Below are 12,538 nucleotides of genomic sequence, written 5' to 3'. Positions count from 1 at the left end.
AGACAGTGTAGAAATGAATAAACTTAGTTTAGGCTACCATATCTACAAAGGGGAAGTGGCAAGAATATCCCAGTAAGACCTCAGCACCTCACCATATTTTGACCAATCGCCATTTGGCTATTATTTTATTTGCAAACTCCTTTCCTCTGTGTTTCATTGAGTCTCGTTACTTCTTCTCAAAGCAGCTTTAATAGGAAGAAGTCCTTCACAATTTGGCTTTACAGTTAACTGTCAAGACAAATGACAAAACAAACTAATCCACTAACAAGCACAATAGCCAGAAAAAGATTAACAACATACCTGCTAACTGAAACCCAAGCAGTGCTGCTTCTGACAGAATGCTGTTTAAAGAAATATATGCAAGTAAAAGCACCTCAGAATAGGAGAAGAGGGTAATAACACACATAACCCAAGATGGAGTCTGAGTTGCATGGGCTTCTCAGGCTGACAGAACTCTACCTTACAAATACAGACCCTGATTCCCCCCAAAGGCATGGTACTCTGCTGTCTTCTAGATGCGTACTCCTAAATTATGTTGGATGCTAGTTAAAGGAGATCCTACTTTATCTCAACTATTAGTGACCCTGTAACAGATGACTGTCCTGTAACATATGACTAAGTCCACAGGCATGTACAGCCTCCACAGAAAGGGTGAGGACCCATACTTTCCGTGAAGGGTTTTGGCACTTCAAGAAAGTAGAAGAGTTCTCAGTGACTTGCAGACCATTAAATCAAAGCAAGGATTGCTCACAGGATCAAATGTGTTCTTTTGGTGATGATGTCTTTTTCTCAGTCCATGCACAGGAGGGTGCATTCAATCCAATATTTCCACCTTGTGAAGCACAGGCCCTGAGAGTCTGAGTCTCATTCAGACAAAAGCAGAATCCATGCTAAGTTGTGACCAAGTTCCCCATCACTTTTCTAAGCCGGGACTGGTACTAACTCGTGTAAGAATGGTTTTGTGTGAACAGCCAGTCAGATCCTTCCATTCGAAAACTGTGCAGAAATTTAAAGCTTGGAATTTTTTTATCTTAAGTTTTTCATGGGATATATGGTGTTTGACTCTGGCTCACTGTTAGGGTTAGGTATATGAAGTTGAAATCTACTTTTATGAGAAGTGATAATTGGCCCCAGAAGCGGGTTTCCGTTCCTCATCCATTGGCCAGAGTTTGAGCCTGTAAGTCTTTGCATATGTATATAAACAAGCAGCATTTTAAAATCTTTCAGCTACCCCTTTATGATAGCTGCTATCATGAGATATTTTCAACATTCCTTGTTCCCTTTTATTTATCATTGATTTACTCCCTTCACTGTTTTCCCAGAAATTGTGCATGAAAATATTAACCAATACTAGAATCAAGAAACCAGTTTCCTGTATGCGACCAGGCTTTGAGAAAAAGATGTATCCTGGAAAAGACAATGCTGTTGGTAAGGAATGGACATGTCCATCTCCTTGACTGAAGGGGCTCTCTTCTCCCAGTTCTGGCCAGCCTGCAGCTGAGACGGCTGACTTCCATCCTACTGTGTTTCTTGTTTGTGTATGAGAGGAATGAAGCTTGTGTCCAGTTCAATGGACCTGATTTATAAATCACAGATAAAAGCTCAAATCTCTGTGCTTTATCGGCTGTCCCTGTGTTCTATGCTCTTCACAGAAAATGTAGCATGCTCTCCACCAGCACTTTGACAGATTATTTAAAAGTGCAACTCCATTTGAGCATGCTGTCTCCCCCTGGATCCAGACCAAACTGGATCCAGATCTGTCAGACTGAGCCTCAGGCTAAACTCCATTCAACTCTGTCTCCCTAAAGCTGTGTTCCTCAAAGATACAGACACTGTGTCAGATTCTCACTGAAAAGCCAATGTCAGATTCTCACTGAAAAGCCAACCCTATCCACTCTTGTTCTGTGTCACAAAGCATTTACAGTTTCTGTTAGATTGCCTGTGAATGAAGAACTAATCTCACCTGGAGCTACATACGCTGTTTTCTGAGGTACCACTTGCTTTTCTGCAGAAAATCATGCTGGCTGTAGTGATTCTTCACCTCGCTCTGATAACACGAGGAAGACAAAACCATGGATGCTTTTCCCAGAGACCTGGATTTGGGATTTGGTCTCCATCGGGTTGGTAACAGCCTCTACCTGCCTTCCCCAGAGAGACTCCTGGAGACTGCTGACTGCTTCTGAGCAAGTTCTCCTCTCTCTCTTCCTGCTGGAGGGATGACGGGCAAGCGTCTGTCCCAGTTGCTGTACCTGACACCATCACAGAATGGAATGCCAACACCTTCTGTGTTGCTGATATTGGCTTTGGGTTCTCTCCTCTGACCACTCTTAGGGTCTTCCAGCCTTTCTTTGTAGATCTGTCACTGCCGTACTCTGTGATCCAAGGAGAGACTTTCAGCCTAAAAGCCACTGTCTTTAACTACCTCAAGGACTGTATCCAGGTGAGTATTCCCCCAACTACACACCTCTGTTGGAGCAAAAACTTGAGCCCAAAGGCAAGCTATGAGCTTCTCAGGAGCCCTAGTTACTGGTGTCAAGGCCACAAAGCACAGCCTCGCACTTCATGTCCCATGGTGTTTGCTCCTTTCTGCAGTACTAGCACTATGCCAATGTATGCTTGTACACCCCACCACACTCAGGTGTGCACCACTCTCACAGAGACCCCAGAACTAAAGGTGGATGCCTGTCCAGACTGCTGGTTCACCAGCTGCCAACGAAGCAAAAACCTTTGAGTGGAAGTTGACAGCCACCAGGCTGGGTGAGGTTGAGCAGAGGGATGTGTGGCAGCTAAGCAGGAGGAGGGGTGGAATTTGCCTACCTCTGCATAGACAGATGCTCATACATACAGCCGTCTGCTGCAAGTGCTCAGTGATGTGCCCCTCTGCTCCTTGCAGGCAAAGTGAATGTCACTGTGAGCAGCGTGGCAGAAGATTCACACGATCTGTGTGATAACAGGATTGCTGTGACACCCTTGCAAGGGGAGAGAGACACAGTGATAAAACCTCTGTTCGTGAATGTTAGTCAGACCTCGGGGTGAAGAACACCTGGGAACAGTGGGTCGTCCCCTGAGGCAGTTAGCAAGATGCTGAGAGGAAATTTAGCCCCTTCTTCTTGGAAGCAGACAGGCCTGCTGAGGCATGGTGGCTTCCTTTCCTGCCTTCCCTATCTGAACTACTCTTTCTCCATCTGCAGCCAGGAGGTGTCCTACAAAAGAAGACCCAGATGCCTTTCTCTGTGCTGCAGGTATGGGACAAAAATCCCTGACTGCTATTGATCATGAGAGCAGGATGGAAGGGACAAGGTTACTGCAAATACCCAGAGGTAGGGGGAATTTGTCAGAGAGCAAGCGCTGGTGGCACCATCCCTGTCTGGGAAAACAACCACTATAGTGGTCCATGTCTGTCTTCTACCTGGCAAAGTTTCCTATGGTGAGGCATTTTTTTGCAAGTCTCGTCTGCTGTGACTCAACGTCACACTCAGCATCCCCTGGGTCTCCTTGGGATGTTACACTTGTGCATGAAACTTCTTCCACATAAATTTCTGGGTTCTGCCTTCCTCAGATAACACCATCTCTGAAGAGTTCTCCCTGACGCTGCCTGCAGAAGTGCTGGAGGGATCTGGCTGAGCCACTTTCTCTGTGGTTGGTGAGAAAGGCTTTCCCTGCTCTTGGGTGCCCAGTGGGAAGAGTTTGCACAATGCTTTGGCCTTAACGATGCATCGACCCAGTTCCTCATGAGATAAACTGTAAGGAGTGTGATGTTGGCCTCAAAAATGCGGATCAAGAAATCTTTTTCAATATTTATTCCTCTCATAAGGAATGATCCTGGGTGATCCCCACGTGGCAGGGTATCTCTGTCACTGCCACCCACCTAAGTGAACCAAAACCATCCCTGCAGATTTCCACCTAGTTTGCCTCTATAATTCTTTTCCCTCCTTGATAACCCTGCATAACTCAGGAATGACAGCTCTCTTCACCTTTCTTCAGATCCCCTCATCTTTGCATTCCCTTCCTCCTCCCAGAACTATGATGTCTTCCCTTTCTGCGCTGGTCTAATCTAGGAGGGGTCAGCAGAAATCTTAATCATCTCCGTTCAGTGAGGGGCTGGCTCTTTTCCAGGATCCCAGTAGAGTTTAGAGAAGGCAGCAGTCCCTCTGTGCTTTTCCTTTCTCCTGCCCCTCCACCTCATGGACATCATGGGCCCAGTACTTCAAAATTTAGACCAGCTGCTAGAGATGCCCTTTGGCTGTGGTGAACAGAACATGGTTCAGTTTGCACCAAACATCTTCATACTCCAGTACTTGAATAAGACTAAACAACTGGACCCAGAAATTGAAGATAGAGCACTGAAATTCCTGAGAACAGGTAAACGTTGTCCTTCTACCTTCTGCTGCAAAATGAAGGTGCTATAATTCAAGAGTGTGGGGCACTGGTCCGGTGGGGAGGTGCAGGGCAGGAGTGGGAGCACTGCCAGAGCTGTGACAAAGGAAGATATCACAGAGAATAAGGGAAATGTCTCATGGAAGGAAAAGCATGTTTCTGAAGAAGCAGGACTTCTGTCTCTGCCTGTTATTGAGGTACTAAGCCCTTCTGAGAAGGGTGTGGGTAATTAATTATCTCCATCATTATGTGATGCCTGTGGATTTTTCCCTTATCAGACCAAGGCAGACTGAAGTCCCTTGAGGAAACAGGGCATCAGCTGCTATTAATTGGAATAAAGAGTGGCCTTTGGGGCTAGATAGGAGTTTGGTAGCTTAGTGTTTCCCTGTGTTTTAGGACACGTATTGTGGGGGCATGTCAGCTCTGTCCAACGTAATCTGAATTTAATACAGTGCCAGTGTCTGTGTCTCATTTTGCATTGTGCCTCACATTCCAGCCTGTCGGTCTCCTTATCGTGCTACGCTGCAAGCTCAGCAGCCTCCCATAGATAGGATTTTACCCCCTCTCCTTCCTCCTTTCTCTCCTGTACCACAAGTTAGGACAGATATCTGGGAGAGGGGGGCATACCCAAGAGGATGGCGGCAGCAGAGGGGCAAGGTGGAGGGTAAACAGGGAGGCTATGTGGAGGGTGGAGGAAGAGCAAACAGATGTGGACAGTGTTCTGCCCTCAGAGCTTAAAGGCATGGCCTTGTTGCTTTCTGTACATGCCATAAAAAGCGCTTTCTGGAGTCCCAGCAGGGCTAGCAGAAGTGCTGAAAAGCAAACAAGGTTTTGTATTGGTCCCCTCTAGGAAAAGCCTTTCTCCTCACTTCTACAGCTCTTTTTTTTGACAGCAAGGTGCTGTCAGCAAGGTGAGAGTTCCCTGGGGCACAGGGAGAGATGAGGTGGGTGAGCATGGCACCGTTCTGCAAACCAGCAGGGCAGATACCCACAGTACTTGCACATGGCAGCTCTAGTAACGTAGAGCAGCTGCACGGTGCGCTTCAGTGATGCTGTGCAACTACTTCTTGTCATGCTGATGCTGTGGGATGCACGGGGAATTGTGGGGTGGCAGGCTTGCCTCAATGTCTCTGACTGTAGGACCTGGTGAAGTCTCTTGCTGTGAAGCCTTCTTCCCACAGCAAGGATACAGTTTGAGATGCTACAGGCCCTCACACTGAGACTTGTGTCCTGGCACCTGTCTTCATAGGTTACCAACGTCAGCTGCTCTACAAACATGATGATGGCTCCTTCAGCACCTTTGGGAAAGCTGACAACCAGAGCAACACATGGTGAGTGACCAGAGTTGGTACCGTCATCCCAAACATTGTCCTTGCTGGTTCAGCTCCTGGCTGTGACATGGGATTCCTTTGTGCTCTGCCCACAGGCTGACAGCTTTTGTAGCGAGGTCCTTTAGACAAGCCAGCTCTCACATTTACATCAGTAAGGATCATGTGCACAATGCTCTGCTCTGGCTGCAGAAGCACCAGCTATCCAATGGCTGCTTCCAGTGTGGGGAAGCTCTTCAGCAATGATTTGAAGGTATGGCTGCCAGACATGGGAATGGGAGGAACACAATGTGGGGCACGGAGTTGCTTCCTCAGGCTCTTCCACTGTGCACAGTAGTACAAAGCAATGTCCCCGTGGCCCAGCACAGCCAAGGCAGCTTCCCAGAGCAGAATGAAAAGCATGGCCTAAAACAGCAGGCATTTCCTCTATGTGAGGTTTTAACCTCTGCTAGGCTTTCTTCATTTTTACTCTAGCCAAAAGGCACCATGGCTAATTGTGCCAAGGCACTTCAAGGGCACAGGGAGAAATATTTTTATATTTTAGTGCTTGTCTAGAATACCCTGGCAGGATTCTCCCTCTTTTCATGCCTTACGATGCACAATACTCTCCAGACAGGCCTGACTATGTGCTCTAATATGGGATTATCTGAAGACACAGTTGTCCCTCCACCGCCCAAAAAGTATGACTTCTCATGGAGCCTGTCATCCCCAAAATCTCTCTTCACTTTAATGGTTGACAAATCTGTCTTTCCCTAGTTGGCCTAGCCCTCCTGCCTGCTGTATATGCCTCTTTCCCATCTGTGCAAGACCCCTGCTTACTCTTCCTCTTGTTTTCTATTCTGCTTTTGTCTTCTCTTTCTTCATTTATTACTTTGTATTTGTCCGTATTCCCTTTAGGCAAAGAAATTTTTCACACATAGTGTACATTTCTGCAGTTGGTGTCCTTTTCCTTGTTATCGCACTCTCTGAATTGTAATGGTCCCCTTTTTTTGTTTGCTTTGTTTGTGTACCCAGGCATCACACATTGAACTATAAGTTCAGTCCTAACTACACCTTCTTTACTATCATCTTTTATATCGTGTGCCACTACTCAATGTTCATCTTTTTCTGTAAACAATCACAGATTACTGTCTCTATAGGTGTGATCTGTGGTATCACTTTCCTCTCCCTCCCTCTTCTTTTTGGAAAAAATGCAGAGTGACTGTAATGGGCCCTTCCTGTTTTCTTTGAAGATCATCATCTCCCTGACTCAGACTCTGACTTACATGACCACTTCCCATAAAACTGAGTTCAGTTTTCCCATTTCAGCTACCCATGCCCAGGCCTTCTGGATGGGTCCTTCAACAGCCTCAGTCACTGTGCTTGTTTAGACTCTAGCAACACTCAGTCCCATCCTGGTAAGACATTAACCCAGATGGCTAATCCTTACCTGTGGCACTACTGAAAAAAGGTAACAATCTGAGGAATTTCAGGATGCAACACATGCAACAGGAGAGCAGAGTGTATGCAGGTGGCTCACCAGGATACGCACTGCTATTAGCAAGGTAGCACACATAAAAGGTGGGATACTAGGTACGAAAAAATGGGTACTAGTTTTATAGAGCTGATTACCAAGGGAGAAGTTACCAGGGCAGTCATGCCATAAATATGAAGTAAGGCTATGAAGTCAACAAGCCCAGGACCAACGGAGAAAAAGTGAACAAGGTGGGCTGTGTATTTGGGAGGTGATGGTGCTTCTAAAGAGGAAGTACCATCCTCGATCCCTTTAGTGGCAGGGCAGAACACCGAAAGGAACAGGAAAACTCATCGGATCAACACGTGGCTCAGGGGCTGGTGCCATCGACAGAATTTTGGCTTCTTTGACCACGGGGAGGTTTACACGGCACCGGGCCTGCTGGCGACGGACAGAGTTCAGCTGTCTCGCAGGGGGAAAAGGATTCTCGCATGTGAGTTGGCCGGGCTCATTGAGAGGGCTTTAAACTAGATTCGAAGGGGGACGGGGATAAAACCAGGCTCTCTAGAGAAGAGCCTAGGGACCGCACGCCATTGTCGGGGGAGAAATCGGCAGCCCAGCTGAAGTGCATCTACACCAATGCACGCAGCATGGGCGGCAAACAGGAGGAGCTGGAAGCCATTGTGCAGCGGGGTAGCTATGACTTAGTCGCCATCACGGAAACATGGTGGGATGAGTCTCACGATTGGAGTGCTGCAATGGACGGCTATAAGCTCTTCAGAAGGGACAGGCGAGGAAGGAGAGGCGGTGGAGTAGCCCTGTATGTTAGGGAATGCTTCGACTGTCTAGAGCTCGATGGTAGTGATGACGAGGTCGAGTGCTTGTGGGTAAGGATGAGGGGGAAGGCCAACAAGGCAGATATCCTGCTGGGGGTCTGTTATAGACCACCTAGCCAGGAAGAGGAGGCAGACAAAATATTCTACCAGAGGCTGGCAGAAGTCTCCCAGTCGCTAGCCCTTGTTCTCGTGGGGGACTTCAACTTTCCGGATGTCTGCTGGAAATACCACACGGCAGAGAGGAAACAGTTGAGGAGGTTCCTGGAGTGTGTGGAGGATAACTTCCTGACGCAGCTGGTAAGCGAGCCCACCAGGGGAGATGCCTCGCTTGACCTGCTGTTCACGAACAGAGAAGGACTGGTGGGAGATGTGGTGGTCGGAGGCTGGCTTGGGCTTAGCGACCATGAAATGGTAGAATTTTCGATACTTGGTGAAGTAAAGAGGGGGGCCAGCAAAACCGCTACCATGGACTTCCGGCGGGCGGACTTTGGCCTGCTCAGGACATTGGTCGAGAGGGTCCCTTGGGAGACAGTCCTGAAGGGCAAAGGGGTCCAGGAAGGCTGGACGTTCTTCAAGAAGGAAGTCTTAAAGGCGCAGGAGCCGGCTGTCCCCATATGTCGAAAGAAGAACGGGCGGGGAAGGCGACCGGCCTGGCTGAACGGGGAGCTCTGGCTGGGACTCAGGGAAAAAAGGAGAGTTTATCACTTGTGGAAGAAGGGGCAGGCAACTCAGGAAGAGTACAGGGATCGCGTTAGGTCGTGCAGAGAGGAAATTAGAAAGGCAAAAGCCCGGCTAGAACTCAACCTGGCCACTGTCGTGAGAGACAACAAAAAATGCTTTTATAAGTATGTTAATGACAAAAGGAGAGCCAAGGAGAATCTCCATCCTCTATTGGATGCGGGGGGGAACGTTGCCACCAAGGACGAGGAAAAGGCTGAGGTACTCAACGCCTTCTTTGCCTCAGTCTTTAGTAGTCAGAGTGGTTATCCTCAGGGTACTCAGCCCCCTGAGCTGGAAGACGGGGACAACGAGCAGGATAAACCCCCCATAATTCAAGAGGATGAAGTTCATGACCTGTTATGCCACCTGGACGTTCACAAGTCTATGGGGCCGGATGGGATCCACCCGAGGGTACTGAGGGAGCTGGCGGAGGAGCTTGCCGAGCCGCTCTCCATCATTTACCAGCAGTCCTGGTTAACTGGGGAAGGTCCCGGACGACTGGAGGCTCGCCAATGTGACTCCCATCTACAAGAAGGGCCGGAGGGAGGATCCGGGGAACTACAAACCGGTCAGCCTGACCTCGGTGCCGGGGAAGATCATGGAGCGGTTGGTTTTGAGGGTGCTCACGAGCCATGTCCGGGACAACCAGGGGATCAGGCCCAGCCAGCACGGGTTCATGGAAGGCAGGTCCTGCTTGACCAACCTGATCTCCTTCTATGACCAGGTGACCCGCCTGGTGGATGAGGGAAAGGCAGTGGATGTGGTCTACTTGGACTTCAGTAAGGCCTTTGACACTGTCTCCCACAGCATTCTCCTAGAGAAGCTGGCGGCTCACGGCCTAGACAGGTGCACTCTTCGCTGGGTAAAAAACTGGCTGGACGGCCGAGCCCAGAGAGTTGTGGTCAACGGAGTTAAATCCAGTTGGCGGCCGGTCACGAGCGGTGTTCCCCAGGGCTCAGTACTGGGGCCGGTCCTGTTCAATATCTTCATCAATGATCTGGACGAGGGGATCGAGTGCTCCCTCAGTAAGTTTGCAGACGACACCAAGCTGGGCGGGAGTGTTGATCTGCTGGAGGGCAGGAAGGCTCTGCAGAGGGACCTGGACAGGCTGGATCGATGGGCTGAGGCCAACTGTATGAGGTTCAACAAGGCCAAGTGCTGGGTCCTGCACTTCGGCCACAACAACCCCAGGCAACACTACAGGCTTGGGGAAGAGTGGCTGGAAAGCTGCCCAGAGGAAAAGGACCTGGGGCTGCTGGTTGACAGCCGGCTGAACATGAGCCGGCAGTGTGCCCAGGTGGCCCAGAAGGCCAGTGGCATCCTGGCCTGTATCAGAAACAGTGTGGCCAGCAGGAGCAGGGAGGTGATCGTGCCCCTGTACTCGGCACTGGTGAGGCCGCACCTCGAATACTGTGTTCAGTTTTGGGCCCCTCACTACAAGAAGGACATGGAGGTGCTGGAGCGTGTCCAGAGGAGGGCAACGAAGCTGGTGAAGGGCCTGGAGCACAAGTCTTATGAGGAGCGGCTGAGGGAACTGGGGTTGTTTAGTCTGGAGAAGAGGAGGCTGAGGGGGGACCTCATCGCGCTCTACAACTACCTGAAAGGAGGTTGTAGTGAGGTGGGTGTTGGTCTCTTCTCCCAAGTAACTGGTGATAGGATGAGAGGAAACGGCCTCAAGTTGCGCCAAGGGAGGTTTAGATTGAACATTAGGAAAAATTTCTTTACTGAAAGAGTGGTCAGGCCTTGGAACAGGCTGCCCAGGGAAGTGGTGGAGTCACCATCCCTGGAGGTATTTAAAAGACGTGTAGATGAGGCCCTTAGGGACATGGTGTAGTGGGCATGGTGGTGTTGGGTTGACGGTTGGACACGATGATCTTAGAGGTCTTTTCCAACCTGTATGATTCTATGATTCTATGATTCTACCTAGGAGAGAAAAAAAGGGGAAAAAGGAATATAAAGTGAAGCAAATTATGTGACCAGGGTTGTTTGGGGGATCCCTGTGTAGCAGCCCTTTGCCTGATCAACACAGCTTGCAAGCGGACAGTAAATCTGTTTTTTTCTCTGACTATTCAGAGTGATCTGTCCATAAAGTGGGCAGAGCCAGCCCTTCCTCCCCTACTCATCATTGTTCTTGGAGCTGTCCAGTAGGGACGGGGAAAAAGGAAAAGAAAAGTCTCACAGCAGTGCCTAACAAGCATTTAGGGGAGGTAGGAAACCTGAGGAACCAAGTGATTCTGAGGACAACTGATAGAAAAAGAAGACAGGGCTGAGTTCAAGCGAGCGAAAATATGAAGGAACTGGAAGGGGCCTCCAAGGAGCGTTCCCCTAGCATTGCTTCTTCCCAAGACATCGTGGGAGTCAATAGGTACTGTTCAATGGTGCTCTGCCAAGGGACAGGAAAGGACAAGGGAGCAAAGTGGGCGCTACAATCTCCCAGTTGCCTTCCTGGCAAGTTTCTTCCTCTGGATATTTGGGCTGGACTGAAGGATCTTCGGGACAAAGGTCCTCTAATCTGGTTGAACTTAGATAGGGAGGTTATAAATAAAAACTGAAGGCTGTAACCCAGTGCGCTCAGTATGCCCATGAGCCAGGCTCTCCTGCCTCTAAACGGACATATGTCAAGGGTCTATTTTACAGTTGATATCATCAGATGGTCATGAAATTAAATCTAAATAGAAACAGGTCCACCAAGATTCCTCTCCTTCTGATGATAGGAAGTCTTGCCACCTTGTACCTGTGTGGGGTAGGTAAGTAAGGAAATTAAGTGTGTGAAATGTGAATACAAACAGATGTTTCCAGGCTGTGATTTCAAATCAGATCGATGTTGTTCAGCTGTATATGACAGGGGCTGAGGAAGCAGAGAGAAAAACAGCTTCTGTGTGGCAAGCTTCCTTAAGATAGGAGTGTACAGTGGAAGTCAGTGAGGTCTTCGCCTCTTGGAGCAAACATGAGGGAATGCAGTAAGTGGCTAGTCTGTGCTGGGTGGGCAATCTGATCCTTGCTCAGTTCTGCTGACTGTAGAAAGGTGCTCCCTGTCCTTGGTGACATCCATAGGAAACATCTTGCAGTGCAAGAAAGGAACCTTTGCTACGTGTAAGCAAAGGCGGGGTATGAGTAGCTGGCAGATGGCCAGGAGACTTCCTCCCATCACCTCACCACAGCTGCTGTGTAGCTCTTGGTTGCCCAGATGGCCTGGAGGCAATTGGGAAATTTCCTGCAAAGTTTTGCAGCTTCAGCCTGAAAAAAAGAAGGTCCTGAAAAGCATAGTACAGGAGGCAGCTAACAGGCAATCTGGTAACTAGCATCTCAGATAGCAAGGGATTTTTCTGCAAAGAAAAGCTCTTAAAAGGAGTGGGAAGTAGGGCCCTTAAAAGGAGGAGGACTGTAAGCACACAAGATGGCCCCAGATGGATTCTGACCTGGTTAGGGCGCTATTATAAAAAATAAATAGCATACTTAAAATCTATACACGAAGAAGATAGTTCATACAATGAACAGGTAGGGATCCGATGAAGCATTGATAAATCGTAAAGGTTTCATGTGTATGGCTGATTTGGGCCTTTGTGGTTATCTGCCAGTACTGTGCAAACAGGAATGAAAGACTACACTGCTTTTAGTGGGTGCAGAAGAGATTGGTTTCCTGGGCTTCCACAGAGCCTTTGCAATGGTCATATGGAAAACTGAAAGGAACCCTCATCCAGAGAGAAGTTAGGACACAGGACGAATGAGTTGTCTGTTGTCATGCAGTTGCAAACTCTCCTGGAATCTTGGACACGTGCCTTCTTTCCTGACTCCTGCATATTAGAGTATGCTCAACTAACATG

This window comes from Calonectris borealis, chromosome 1 (assembly GCF_964195595.1).
Source record: "Calonectris borealis chromosome 1, bCalBor7.hap1.2, whole genome shotgun sequence".
NCBI lineage: Eukaryota > Metazoa > Chordata > Aves > Procellariiformes > Procellariidae > Calonectris > Calonectris borealis.
Note: the sequence above shows the minus strand (reverse complement) of the source record.